This window comes from Hydra vulgaris, chromosome 12 (genome assembly GCF_038396675.1).
Source record: "Hydra vulgaris chromosome 12, alternate assembly HydraT2T_AEP".
Classification (NCBI taxonomy): Eukaryota; Metazoa; Cnidaria; class Hydrozoa; order Anthoathecata; family Hydridae; genus Hydra; species Hydra vulgaris.
In genome coordinates, this window is record NC_088931.1 from 72258113 (window position 1) to 72273517 (window position 15405).

At 28.9% G+C, this 15405-nt stretch overlaps 2 long non-coding RNA genes across 2 annotated transcripts; both read left to right on the plus strand.

The window, feature by feature from the left end:
• The first annotated feature begins 1792 nt into the window (after nt 1-1792).
• On the plus strand, nt 1793-2409 carry LOC136088483 (uncharacterized). The gene is made up of 2 exons (XR_010642203.1): nt 1793-1842; nt 2131-2409. It is a non-coding gene; the product is annotated as an uncharacterized LOC136088483 (long non-coding RNA).
• A 6886-nt stretch (nt 2410-9295) lies between these two features.
• Nucleotides 9296-13177, plus strand: LOC136088484 (uncharacterized). Its single transcript, XR_010642204.1, has 3 exons — nt 9296-9516; nt 12327-12549; nt 12898-13177. It is a non-coding gene; the product is annotated as an uncharacterized LOC136088484 (long non-coding RNA).
• Nucleotides 13178-15405: the final 2228 nt, after the last annotated feature.

Consider the following 15405-nt stretch of genomic DNA (forward strand, 5'->3'; position numbering starts at 1 on the left):
AAACATTATTATGTTGTAAATGCAATGCATTTTTGTGAAGCTGCACCAAGCAGTGAACGCTTTAGAGATGAATAATAAGTTAAAAAGAGTTTAGCAGAGTGAGATAAAAGTACAAATGAACAGATGTCCAGTGAAAAAAAAGAGCCTCAAAGTAGAAAAATACTAAAAAAATGATAAGTAAAATGTTGTAAAAACAAAAAATAACAATAAACAATTGTCGAGATATGTAAGAGTCATTTTCTGTTGTTCTCCTATGTTTTCGTTAGTGTCCAGCATAAGTGTGAGTGTAGACAGTATCAGTGATGGGGTAGAGTTATTCGTTTTATAAGTAGTTATTATGTGGTCTGTATTATTAGGGTGGTAAACATACATTATTGATATAAGTGTGTCATAGACGTCTTGAGTACCTTATGGGTTTGCGCCTTATGGTACAGTATAAACACAAGAAGACCTCCAGCTTTTGCCTAAAACCGACATCCCAAAAGAAGTTCTACTTTGGGTCTACACCAGGGTATTTTGTTAAGGTATCCCATTCTGTTATCCCAAAAGGACTATTCTTGGAGTATCCTGTCAGGGCAATTGCCACAGACTTCTGAATTGACACTGGGACCAGAGGACACTTAGTGGGGCTCAGTACAACTTGCATACAATTGTAAGTCACTTTTTTGACATAAGTGTCATAAGTGCAGTGCTTTGTTGCAGTTTAACGAGGGTCAGTGAGAGTTGTGAACTGTTTTGAGTCTTATAGATGTGTATGTAATGTAGACAGTCAATGCAGTGTTTTTGTGTGTGTCTACTGTATTATAATGTCTTGATGGTATGAGTTGTTAGTATAAAATTGGTTGAAAGTCATTAAAACTAGTGTAACGTAAGCTAGACGTGAATACTAGTAGTCCGATAACATGTATTTTAAAAATAACAAACTATTGCAACTTGATAATCTGGAAAATTTAAATAGAATTACACCAATATAGTAACAATAACTTGTATATTTAATTAACAAACTAATAATCTGTATATATATTTCACAATTCATATTCTAAAATTATATGGAATTTTGTATTTTGTTGAATAAGTTATAAGATTAGCTGTGAATATGTCATGTGACTGTAATGTTACCAGGAGTATCTGAAGTGGAGTAAAATTATTTGTTTTCTAAAACAGTTAGCCGGTAGCCTCTAGTCAGTTGAACAGACTGTATGTATAGCATGGCTGACTTTGTGTCATATACAGTGAATATTTAATAATAAAAGATAATGGTAGGTTTCTTTACTATATCATTTGTGAGTTTTAGCTGTCCTTTAACTTGCTGTTGTTTTGTATGCAACATTCATTCAAGTAAATCATTTAATATAGTATATATATTATATATATATAATATAGTATATATTATGTATATATATGTAATATATACTATAATATATGTATTATATATATGTAATATATACTATAATATATGTATATATATATACATATAAAATATTTATATGTATATGTGTATATATATATATATATATATATATATACTATATTTTATGTATATATATATACTATATTTTATGTATATATATATACTATATTTTATGTATATATAATATATATATATATATATATATATATATATATATATATATATATATATATATATATATATATATATATATATATATATATATATATGTTAGTTATATTTATAAGGTACTTTCGGTTTTCAAACTCAGGATTTCAACATATAGTATTACGGAGGTTGGTCCAAATAACTTTCCAAATAAGCGAAATATCTAAAAAGTTCCACACAATTAATGGAACCAGAATGGTTAAATGTTTACAAAACAGTAATTGGTAGCTGTAATTTTAATTTTAAGTGTTGAAAATGGAAAAGATGTTGATCTATATATTTTTATATATTTACATTTCTTTTTAATGGCTGCCTGTTAAAAATAAATGAATTTAGTTGAATTTACAAAAAATAGATATAAAAACTCAAAAAATAAAATATATTAGTTTACATTAAAATTGTAAACTTCATGTATTCTTATGAAATAATGTAAATTGAAGATATTCTTTCCTCCTTTCTATACAATTTTATTCACTTGACCAAATTTGAATGTTTTTGCATTTATTTTTTAGAATCGATTAAGCGCTTTGAGCCTAAGGCAACAGACAAAGAAACTAGATTATTTATAGCCTCTTGCCTAAAGTATGCACCTTATCGTTTGAATGGAGGTAAACGGAAACCTGACAACCACGAAATAGACGATGAAGACACGAAAGTGATAAAGAAAAAAATCAAGATGAATTCGTAGTAGACGATAACGTTGAGTCAAGTGAAAGCGGAAGTAGTTTCGAAAAAGAAAAAGAAATTATCTCCTTTGTAAAAAACTTTAACATATACATTTTAGTAAACTTTTTAAAGTGTTATGTTTCAACGTTGTTTTTTTGACGTTGAATCGATGTAGATATTAGAACGTCAATTTCTTGTTTTCAAATCAACGCTTAAATCAATGTTTATAAATCAACATCAGTTCAATGTTAATTTATTGACGTTGAATCAATGTTGATATTTCAACGTCGATTTCTTGTTTCCAAATCAACGTTTGTAAATCAACGTTAGTACAACGTTAATTTAATGACGTTGAATCAATGTTGATATTTCAACGTCGATATTTTGTTTCCATTTCAACGCTAAAATCAACGTCAATAAATCAACGCGTTATCGCTTAATAATAAATGCTTGCTGGGTACTGTTTTTTCTCGTTTCCGGACTTCCGAACCTGCACAAAAAGATTGTTGTTGTTAGCGGTTGCCTGTTATTTTTTAAAGTTGTCTTTCTATTTTTATTGAAATTGATTTTTTTTGATATGCCTGGTGAAAATTGTGCAATATTTGGTTGTTCAACTTCAAGAAGACACAAAGGTATCAGCATTTTCAAAGTTCCTACTCCAACTAATGATGCAAATAAGAAATGGAGTAATGAGCTTATTAACGTAATTACTGGAGACAGACTCATCGATGATTCTTTGAAAAAACGAATTGATTCCTTCAACATTTATATTTGCGAGCTTCACTTTACTGAAGATCAATTTTGGGTTTACTTATCTCGAAAAATTTTAAAGGATGGAGCATTCCCAACTCTAAATCTCCCTAAGAAAAGTAATCAATCACAGCGAAGTTCAATATCCATTACAAAACGTGAGGAGTTTTTAGTGACGCAAGAGTTAATTTCTCGAACTACAACGTCATGTTACACATCTTTTGATGATTTTACAAAACGTATTTTAAAGCTCTCTCTTGATGATTGTTGGAAAATTTCTTTGGATGATAGATTTATAGTAATTGCTTGTAATTCTCCAGAACATATTTTACCAAAGTATGAAATTTATGTCGACGAGTTGCTAGACTATTGTGTAAGAATTTTTGGTTGGATGTTACCAATAGATCATCTTTTGTACCTTCAATATAAAGGATCTTTTTTAAATGTTTCTTTATCAAAATTTATAAGTCATATTGAAACTCTTGTTCTTTGTCCTGGTGTTGAAGTAAAAAGTTTAGACTTAATCAACCAAAACTTTAAATTTGAAAAGCATGTTATAACTAAAAAATTTAACTACTTGCTTTTTAAGCAACTTCCTCTTAAACCTAGATTAAATCAAGATAAGTTTTATCGTTCACTTAATTGTAATATTTTAATAAAATCCCAGAGTTGTTGTTATTCATGCCATTCTTTGCAACTTAAAACTAATTATGAAGTAAATAATAAAAATAAAACTTTAAACCAACCTGCAAAGCTGAATGCTCCTCTTAAATTTACCTCCACCGAACGAATTAAATTAAGTTTGCAACAATATCGTTTAAAATGCAAACAGTTGGAAAATCAGATTGAACATATGAAAACAGTTTTGAATATGGAAAGTAAAAAAGTTAATTTAGAACTTGATCAAGACCTTAAAACATTGTACTCTGGTTTTAATCAAAAAAATATTCCAGACTTCATGAAACTATTTTGGAATGAGCAGCAAAAGTATATTAAAGCTTCTAGCCCCTGTAGTGTAAAATATCATCCAATGATAATAAAATTTTGTCTCAATTTAGCAGCTAAATCTTCGTCAGCATATTCTGATTTGCGTTTTGATAGTAAGACTGGTTCAGGATTTTTAGTTCTTCCAAGTTTACGCACCTTGAGAGACTACAAAAATTATATACATCCTTCAAGAGGTTTTAATCCTCAAGTCATTAATGATCTTGCAAATAAAACTTCTAACTTCTCTAGTTCTGAATGATTTGTTACAATTCTGTTTGATGAAATGAAAGTTCAAGAAGATTTGGTTTGGGATAAATACTCTGGTGAGTTAATTGGATTTGTAGATTTAGGAGATATTCAAACTAACTATGCAACACTTAAAAATGTGAGAGAGCTAGCCTCTTATGTTTTAGTTTTTCATGTTAAAAGTATAGTAATCCCACTTTCCTATAGTCTAGCAACACTTGCCACAACTGGAGTAACATCGACACAACTTATGCCAGTATTTTGGAAAGCAGTGCGTTATCTGGAGAGTATAAATTTGAAAGTCATAGCTGCAACTGCCGATGGTGCATCTCCAAATAGGAAGTTTTTCAAAATGCATAAGAAATTAGATGGTGGCTCAGGGAAAAAAATTATATATCGCACTAAAAACTTATTTAGTAATGATAATAGATTCATCTTTTTCTTTGCAGATGTACCTCATCTAATCAAAACTTCTCGAAACTGTCTAAGTAATTCTGGTTCTGGATGTAAATCACGCTACATGTGGAATAGTGGATTTTTTCTTCTTTGGAATCATATTTCAACATTTTATAATTCTGATTTAGAAAGAGGTTTAAACTTGTTCCTAAACTAACAAGCGATCATGTAAACTTAACACCATATTCTGTGATGAGGGTACGTCTTGCATCCCAAGTATTGAGCGAAACGGTAGGAAATGTTTTAAAGCAGTTTGGACCACCAGAAGCTGCTGGAACTGCAGAATTTTGTTTAATGATGGATATGTTTTTTGATAGTTTGAATGTAAAGAACAGTGTTGAGCATATAACAAAAAGAAAGCCATTTTTAAAACCTTATGAATCAGTAGATGATTCAAGATTTGCTTGGTTAGATAACTTCCTCTTATACTTTAAATTGTGGAAAGAATCTATAGATCAACGAGAAGGAAGTTTTGATGAGAGCTCAAAATCAAAAATGTTTATTTCTTCTCAAACTTATGAAGGTTTGCAAATTACAGTGCATTCATTTAAAGAAGTTGTTAAATTTTTACTTGAAAATGGTGTTCGATTTGTATTTTCTGAAAGATTCTGCCAAGATAACCTTGAAAACTATTTTGGAAGACAACGTGCAATTGGTCGCAGAAAAGATAATCCATCTATCAAAGATTTTGGCTACAATGACAATACAATCAAGTCACAATTTTCAGTTCGTCCAATTACTGGTAACATTCAATCTACTAACAATAATATCATGGATATTGAAAATAATCCTTTACCGAAAAGAAAAAAAAATAGTTCAAAGTTAATTCAAATTACAAACCAACATTAAGTTCTGCTTTTTCACATTTATTAATTGAAATAAAAAGGTTATTTTCATAACCACAAAGTTTTAAAAGCATTATTTGTCATTATATTTATAATGGTATAAATGGTATAAAAGTGTCATTTGTCATTATATTTATAATAGTATAAATGGTATAAATGGTATAAAAAAAAATAATTATAATATCTATAAATGAATTAGTTTAAAGGCATTGTGTTTTTCTTCAAAAAAATATTTCTAAACAAAATACGATTGGCATATTTTATTAAAAAAAATTGGCGGGCTTCCATCAAGTTCAAGTAAGTTAAACTACTGATTTTGGACCCCCTCCTGAGAGTTATTTAAAAGGAAAATTATTTTTTTGAATATTTTAGGGGGCGCGGTTTGACTGTTGCAGGGGACATGGGGGTCAGCTTGCCCCCCACGTCTTAGACTAATTCTGCCATAGGTATAGTAAAAATTTAAAATAAACAAGATCAATACTTATAATTTTAATTCACTTGGAATAACATTTGCTTGTTTTCTATTTGCTTGCATAATTATTTATAAGTAAATAAAGGGGAACTGTGACCGACGGTCGCAGGTGTGATCAAAGTTTGCTTTGAAAAAATATATGTTAAATGAAAGCGATGAAGTACTTCATTACTTGTGTGACTATGTAGTGATGAAATACTTTGTCACTACAGTCATAAGAATATCTTTAACGTAACTAAAATTAATTCATTTCAATAAAATTTTATTTTATTGGCTCAGCCAGTACCGTAGCAACTGAAAATTGCCCCATGCGAGTAAGGTTATTGAGGTGCAAAAAGAAACAATTCTTTTCTATAAATAGCTCTTTTTAATTATTAAAAAAATATTTTTATTCTTCCTTATGAAAATCTTTTTAGAAAGATATTGCTACTAAATGTCACAAAATTATTAATAATTTTGATCTTAATAATTTTTGGTTTAAAAAAAATTGATTTTTTTCAATTATTTCTAAAATTTGTATAAAATTCTGGTCCTTTTGAGACCCAGGTTGATATACTTTTTGAGAAAAAAAAAAACTTTTATTAGGGAACTAAGGTATAATCAAGGTTCATGGGGTGTGTAACCTCTTTCAACGAAAACAATGACATTTTATTTATATATATATATATATATATATATATATATATATATATATATATATATATATATATATATATATATATATATATATATATATACTTACTCTTGCCAACTAAAGTGAGCAAAACATGATAAAATATGTTACCTTTCTTTAAGTGTGTTTTTTTTTAGAAAATTTTAGTTTATTTAGTAGTGTTTTTTTAGAAAAAGGAAAAATAATGAAAAAAAGCTGATCCCTGCCCTAACCCAAACCTTTCAATGTGCTAACAACTTACTTGCAGGTTCTCCCTAAATCAGTCTATGCATGTACCCTCGTCTATCCCTTAATCAGTGTGATGTCAGTGTGATATATATATATATATATATATATATATATATATATATATATATATATATATATATATATATATATATATATATATATATATATATATATATATACACACACACATATATATTAAATGATCAGGGTTATGATCAATTACGTATATATATATATATATATATATATATATATATATATATATATATATATATATATAGATCTATAGTTTGTTGGCTTTGGGAAGAGCGGAAGGAAAAAAGTGATTCTTACGCCAACATATACGTCACTTTTAATTACTTTTAACTTTCGTCCAACATTTCCGTGTTGGACGAAAGTAAAAACCATTAATTTAATTACAAATTAATCGTTTTTTAAAAAAACCACAAAAACGCAAATTTAATTGACCAGAATGTTTTAAAAACATTGTGAATGTTTTTAACAATATAAACAATGTTTTTTTTTTATTTTTTTTAATAAAATGTTTTTATTTTTATTTTTTTTAATAAAATGTTTTTATTTTTATTTTTTTTACTGTAAATCATGCGCGGAGTGTTGCTACATCGACTATCTTATAGCCTGACTCGCAAGGGAGTGCTGCTACATCGACTGACAAATAGCCTGACTCGCAAGGGAGTGCTGCTACATCGACTGACAAATAGCCTGACTCGCAAGGGAGTGCTGCTATATCGACTGACAAATAGCCTGACCCGCAAGGGAGTGCTGCTACATCGACTAAGGGTTTGGTTGGGGCAGGCAGTCTATCATTATTAAAAAAAAAAAAATTCCGGTCTTGCATTTTAATTTTTACTTTTTGTCAACAAAATATCGAAAAAACTTTCGGACAACATCTAAGGGTTGTATATATATATATATACGCAATTGATCATAACCCTGAATTTACTATGAGATTTACAACAAAAAGATTATTGAAGTACTATTTTAATAAATTAAGTAAATATTAAGTAAAATTTTAAACAGAATTAAAGTAGTTTTATGCCATTAATGTTTTAAAAAGATGTGTGGCTATGAAAATAGCCTTTTATGTTCAATATTTATGTCAATTTCCTTCACTTGCTTTTTTTATTTCGCATCGCAATGAACGAGTTTTACAGGTTTTCTTTCTCATCTTATGTTTTTCAACAATATCTTTGGCATAAGAAAATGAACGAACTCTTACAAATAATGTAATTAAGTGCTCTAGCAAATTCTTACTAACTTCAGTTGATTCTGGATCATCGCAAACTTGTTTATAAAGGGATAAAACAATATAATTTGTCGACATGGACTCGATTAGAACTTCAGGATCTAGTTTTAAAAAAACTTGTGTTGTTTTTTTACGAAAAATATTCTCACATGTCAGAAAAAGATCTTGAATTATATTGTTTACTTTCCACAAACCCCCTCTATCTCTAATATTTACAAGTGTCTGAGTATCATCTTCCATAACCCTACAGCGCAGTAAAATTGAAACACACTGTTGGCTATACTTACATACATTTTTACTACTTTTAAATTTAGTATACACTCTCTGAAAAATATATCCAATAAGATATTGTAAACTCTTTCTCTCTATATTAGTTATTTCCTGAGTTGTATTTACAGATTCAATAGTATTTGGTTTTATATCAGAAAGATTGTTTAATATAAGAGAAGACATTTCAGTGAGTAGTGTATTACTCAAAGCTAGATCGCTGGAGTGTGAAGCTAGTAGATTTTCGCTCAACAATCCATAATAATCTTGATAAAATAAATCACTATTGCCTTTAAATTGTTCTATTATTGGTTTTAACTTTTGCAACAAAGATTTTCAGCATCATCTAATGAATAACTAAATTTCTCGCATGAGAACTGTTTTCTTATATCAAATGGCAGACACGTGTCCATTTGCAATAAACTTGCACATTCTTCAACTATGCTTTTCAGCTTTAGTGGTGACAATGTATTAGACAAGTTCTCCGTATTATACATTTTGGAAGAATCTATTTCAAAACTCTCTAAAATATGCTTCGATGCAATGTGTCTCTTTAAACCTCTAATTGTCTTGTAAACTTTGGGACACTGAATGCATGCATGCTGTTCGACATTATCTCTATAAATATCAATATCAGAAACAATAGAATCTATATCTGTAATTAAGTTAATGTCATTGTTCAAAAATCCTCCTTCAACCACGTCAAACAAACATTCCAAATCACTATTTATCTCGAAATCGCTGTTAAATAATGCCTTTTTTTAAACTTGTGCAGGTTTGCCGGGTCGTTGTGCAGTTTTCAAGTTAAAATCGAAAAACAATGGAAACGGTCCGTGTTTCCAGACTATGTATTCTTATGACTATGATTTAATCAACGTTAAATCAACATGTCTTTTTATTTTCGTTTTGATATCGAAACAAATAAGACTTCTTATTTAAAATAAAGATGGCCAATCGCTCACAGAAATGTGCTATTCTTAATTATATTTTATTTGAAAGTGGTAATATTTACAATATTACATATGTATTTATCATTTATGGGTAATAATTAAAGATTTTTTAGTTTATAATTTTCGTTTTTTATTCTGGTTTTAATATTATTAGTAATGATTATTGAAAAGAATTCTCTTTTTCTTACGAAACATTGTTTTACACAGCTTCAATTACAAAAATACATTTTTTTGTTTTTGTGTAGTTAATTAGTTACAAAAGTAAACTGGGTGTTATTTTAAGGTTTTCTTTTATGTTCCATTTGTATTTGGAAAGGGAGGTTGAATTTTGTAGTTTTCTGTTTACGAATGAGTTTTGTGGTTTGCCCATCTCTTTTTCCATTCTCCTTCTGATAGTCCAATATATACTTTTGTTTGGGGCTGACACTATACATTTGTAATTTACAAATTTACAAATTTATACATTTAAGACTCTGCTTACAACTTTAAGGTTTAAAAAAAATATGTAGTTATTTTTATTTAATCTCGCATACAAACTTATATAGCTCTGAAATCATTCATCGAGCACTGTTGAATAAAATTTTTACTTATATTTATATATATATATATATATATATATATATATATATATATATATATATATATATATATATATATATATATATATATATATATTACAATTTTATAAAAAAAATCCTAATATTTAGTAGAACAATAACAATTTTATTCCCAATATTGCAAAAACGCTATATAAAATATATTCCTGGCTAACCTGATAATAATATATTTATTTATAGAAATAAAAGTATTCAGTTGCTATGTCATCACAGATTACACAATGGAGATAGTAATTGATTTATTTACTGAGACAGATAATACAACAAAAATAAATAAACAACAAATAATTGTTTCAGTTATAGAGTTGTTTCAGAAGAATCAATTGAGGAAGAAGTTAAAGGTGTCGAAGAAACAGATTTTGACTCAGATTCCAATTTTGACTTGGGTAGTTCTGATTCTGATTCTTGTGTCTTGAATCATGGAAACGTATAGATATATATGTTTCTATGATTCAAGACACAAGAATCAGAATCAGACATTATAGATGACATAGACAAAACAATAAATGGAAATCTATGTGAAAAATTACCAGAATGGGTTGTTGTAAACCAAAACTTTGCATTCTGCATTGAATTAACTTTTTTTTATTTTGAGAAACAATGGCCATGCAGAGCTTCCAAAAGACGTAAGGATATTATTGAAAACTCCATGTAACATTCCTCTGCAGAATAAGTGTGTTGGCGATTACATTTATTATGGTTTGGAAACTAATATTTTAAAACATTTAAGTAAATTTCCAGATCTGGAGAAAATTGAATTAGTTGTGAAAGTTAATGGGATACCATTATTTAAAAGTACTTCAGTCGCTTTATGGTCCATACTTTGCTCATTTTCAACCATTTGCTGTAGCTATTTTCTGTGGCAATAGCAAACCTTCCTCTGAAGAGAGCTTTATGTTTGATTTTGTAAACGAATTATCAATTTTATTACAAAATGGAATCAAAACTCCTGACAAACATTATTATGTTGTATATGCAATGCATTTTAGTGAAGCTGCACCGAGCAGTGAACATCTTAGGAATGAATAATAAGTTAAAAAGAGTTTAGCAGAGTGAGATAAAAGTACAAAAGGACAGATGTCCAGTGGAAAACAAAGAGCCTCAAAGTAGAAAAATACTAAAAAAGTAATAAGTAAAATGTTGTAAAAACAAACAATAATAATAAACAACAGTCGAGATACGTAAAAGAGTCATTTACCGTTGTCCTATTAAATTGTCGTTAGTGTCCAGCGTAAGTGCGATTTGTAGACAGTATCAGTGATGGAGCAGGATTATTTGTTTGGTCTGTATTATTAGGGTGGTAAACATACATTATCGATATAGCTTTTGCCTGAGACCGCATCCCTAAAAAAGTTCCACTCTGGGTCTACACCAGGGTATCCTGTTAAGGTATCCCATTATCCCAAAAGGACTATTCTCAGAGTATCCTGTCAGGGCGATTGCCACAGACTTCTAAATTGACACTGGGAGCAGAGGACACTTAGTGTGGCTCAGTACAACTTGCATACAAAGAGTTGTGAACTGTTTTGAGTCTTATAGATGTGTATGTAATGTAGACAGTCAATGAAGTGTTCTTGTGTGTGTCTACTGTAATAGAATGTCTTAATGGTATGAGTTGTTAGTATAAAATTGGTTGAAAGTCATTAAAACTGGTGTAATGTAAGCTAGACGTGAATACTAGAAGTCCAATAACATGTGTTTTAAAAATAACAAACTATTGCAACTTGATAATCTAGAAAATTTAAATAGAATTACACCAATATAGTAACAATAACTTGTATATTTAGTTAATAAACTAATAATCTGTATATATATATATATATATATTACAACTCGTAATCTAAGATTATATGGAATTTTGTATAAGTTATAAGATTAACTGTAAATATGTCATGTGACTGTAATGTTACCAGGAGTATCTGAAGTGGAGTAGAATTATTTTTTTTCTAAAACAGTTAGCATGTAGACTGTATGTATAGCATGGCTGACTTTTTGTCATATACAGTGAATATTTAATAATTAAAGATAATGGTAGGTTTCTTTACCAAATCATTTGTGAGTTTCAGCTGTCCTTCAACTTGCTGTTGTTTTGTATGCAACATATTCATTCAAGTATATCATTTAATATTGTATATATTATATATATATATATATATATATATATATATATATATATATATATATATATATATATATATATATATATATATATATATATATATATATATATATATATATATATATATAGTTATATTTATAAAGTACTTTCTGTTTTCAAACTCAGGATTTCAACATATAGTATTATGGAGGTTGGCCCAAATAACTTTGCAAATAAGCGAAATATCTAAAAAGTTAGACACAATGGAACCAGAATCCAAGATGATGAAGGAGATATATTAATACAATTTGATGATATAGATGATGATGATTAATACAATTTGATGATAGGCGCTTTATATGAGTTTGATAGAAAACTTGGAGCTGACAAAAGAGTTTTCAAAAAGTTTGTAAGTTATTTTTCATGAAATTACCTATGGAAGGGTTAAATGTTTACAAAGCAATAATTGATAGCTATAATTTTAATTTTAAGTGTTGAAAATGGAAAAGATGTTGATCTATATATTTTTATATAATTATATTTCTTTTTAATGGCTGCCTGTTGAAAATAAATAAATTTAGTTGAATTCACAAAAAATAGATATAAAAACTCAAAAATTAAATTATATCAGTTTACATTAAAATTGTAAACTTCATGTATTCTTATGAAATAATGTAAATTGAAGATATTCTTTCCTCCTTTCTATACAATTTTATTCACTTGACCAAATTTGAATGTTTTTGCATTTATTTCTTAGAATCGATGAAGCGCTGTGAGGCTAAGGCAACAGACAAAGAAACTAGATCATTTATAGCCTCTTGCCTAAAGTATGCACCTTATCGTTTGAATGGAGGTAAACGGAAATCTGACAAACACAAAATAGACGATGAAGTTCACGAAAGTGATAAAGAAAAAAATCAAGATGAATTCGTAGTAGACGGTGACGTTGAGTCAAATGAAAGCGGAAGTAGTTTCGAAAAAGAAAAATAAATTATCGCCTTTGTAAAAAATTTTAACAAATACATTTTAGTAAATTTTTTAAAGTGTTATATTTCAACGTTGCTTTTTTGACGTTGAATCGATGTAGATATTTGAACGTCAATTTCTTGTTTCTAAATCAACGCTTAAATCAACGTTTATAAATCAACATCAGTTCAATGTTCATTTATTGACGTTGAATCAATGTTGATATTTCAACGTCGATTTCTTGTTTCCAAATCAACGTTTGTAAATCAACGTCAGTACAACGTTAATTTATTGACGTTGAATCAATGTTGGTATTTCAACGTCGATATTTTGTTTCCATTTCAACGCTAAAATCAACGTCAATAAATCAACGCGTTATCAACGTTGAATCAACGTTGAAATGCTTGCTGGGACAATAAAAAGCAGTTTGAAATCATAATATTTAAAATAATTGGGTAGGTTTTTTTTTACCCAAAACACACTTTTGCATATAAACCATACAAAAAGAATTAAAAAAAAACAAACTAAACAACAATATAAAGTGTTAAACTTCAATTAAAACATTAAATACCTTAAGAGTAAAAATGTTTAAAAGAAGTGATGCAAATACAAACAATTTAGACAAAAAAAAATATACAAATACACATACTTTAAAGAGGAAATAAACTCTACTATAAAGGTGAAAAAAATAGGAAATAAAAAGATATACTTAAAAAACGATAAAAAGTAAACATTAGTCTGATTCATTTTTGCTAGATGCCTACTCTTCATATTGTTGTTGTTCGTTCAATGTTTCTGGTAGCAAAAAACTCTAAAGCCTCACTGGAAATAGAATTTCTTTTATTCTTGAGCCTCTTTCTGGCATTGCTCAACAAAGGATCGGAACTTAACAGAAGTCTGTTTAGGATAACCCTATTATAAATTTCTCTTGAAAATTTCCTTGAGAAATTCTGTCTCTAATCACAGAAGTGCTTGTTTCGAGCCTCAGCCGCCTCTTCCAATAATTGACCAATAGGCAATATAGCTTGGTCAATTATTATGGCACCATGTTTTAATATCTTGTGGATTGTAGGAGTCGTTGGGTACTATCTATAAATTTCATCCTGAAGTTCTGCTGTCAATTTTCAGCCAACTATTCAAATTTTTTGACATCTATTTTTTATCTAGTTGACGAGGTTTCCAAAATGATACTACAATTTTTAATAAATCTAATGTTACCTCCTGTAATGCAGGACGAGGTTTGAGGATCTGAGAAAAATCTTCTTGATGTATTTCCATCATAAGTATTCCCGAAACCTGCAGTTGGAATATCCACCAACAGCCCTATTTTCTCATTGAATTTGTCTTGTACGTTTTTTTTTGTTTCGGCCACAATATTATTATATATTATTTTATCATTTATGTTCTCCCTTGCCATTTTTTTATGGAATGTGGTATGTTAAATGTAATAAAGATTCAAAAAATCTAATCCTTGCATGTAATATCGATAAACCAAATTTAAGGGCATCTGAATTAACTATATTTTTAATGGTTAAATTATTAATGTCTTTTGACGTTAGTTCACATATATGGCACCTCATTGTAGATATCGTGTTGGTTGCAGCATTGCATACTTTTGCATCAACCATTGTAAATGCCAAGGTATGCTTTATACTACTGTGATCAAAAAGTAAGGTGAATTTTTAATTTAAACTTGCCGCCTTATTCGAATCGTCCAATCTTTTTTATTTTTAAGTTGGTAGGAATGTCATTAACATTTGCGCCAAATTACATGTCAAACTCATAATTATTTTTTTTTGTTTACGCTTGTTTCTGAAGTACCAAAAGTGCATTCGGCGATTTTCACGATGTCTAATTTTGTTGAGCAAAGAAGTGCTATTAAATTTTGTTTGCGGAATGATATTTCTGCTGCTGAAACGTATCGAATGTTGCAAAAGGCCTTCGGTGAAGAGACTATGTCTCAAAAAAATGTTTACAAATGGTACAAAGACTTCAAAGAAGGCCGAGAACGTGTTGATGACTTGGAACGCTCCCGACGACCATCGACTTCGATTGATGATCGCCACATCAACAAAATCAAAGAATTGGTGCTTGCAAATCGTCGGTTAACCATTCGAGACCTTGTTGACATGGTTGGAATATCATTTGGGTTGGTGCAAGCGATTTTGAAGGATCATTTGGGCCTCAGAAGACTCAAATCACGTTTGGTGCCGAAATTTCTCAATTTCTTTGAAAAAGAGCGTCGCGTTAAAACGTGTGAAGCAATGCTTTCTGACTATCAAGACGTCTACAAACAAAT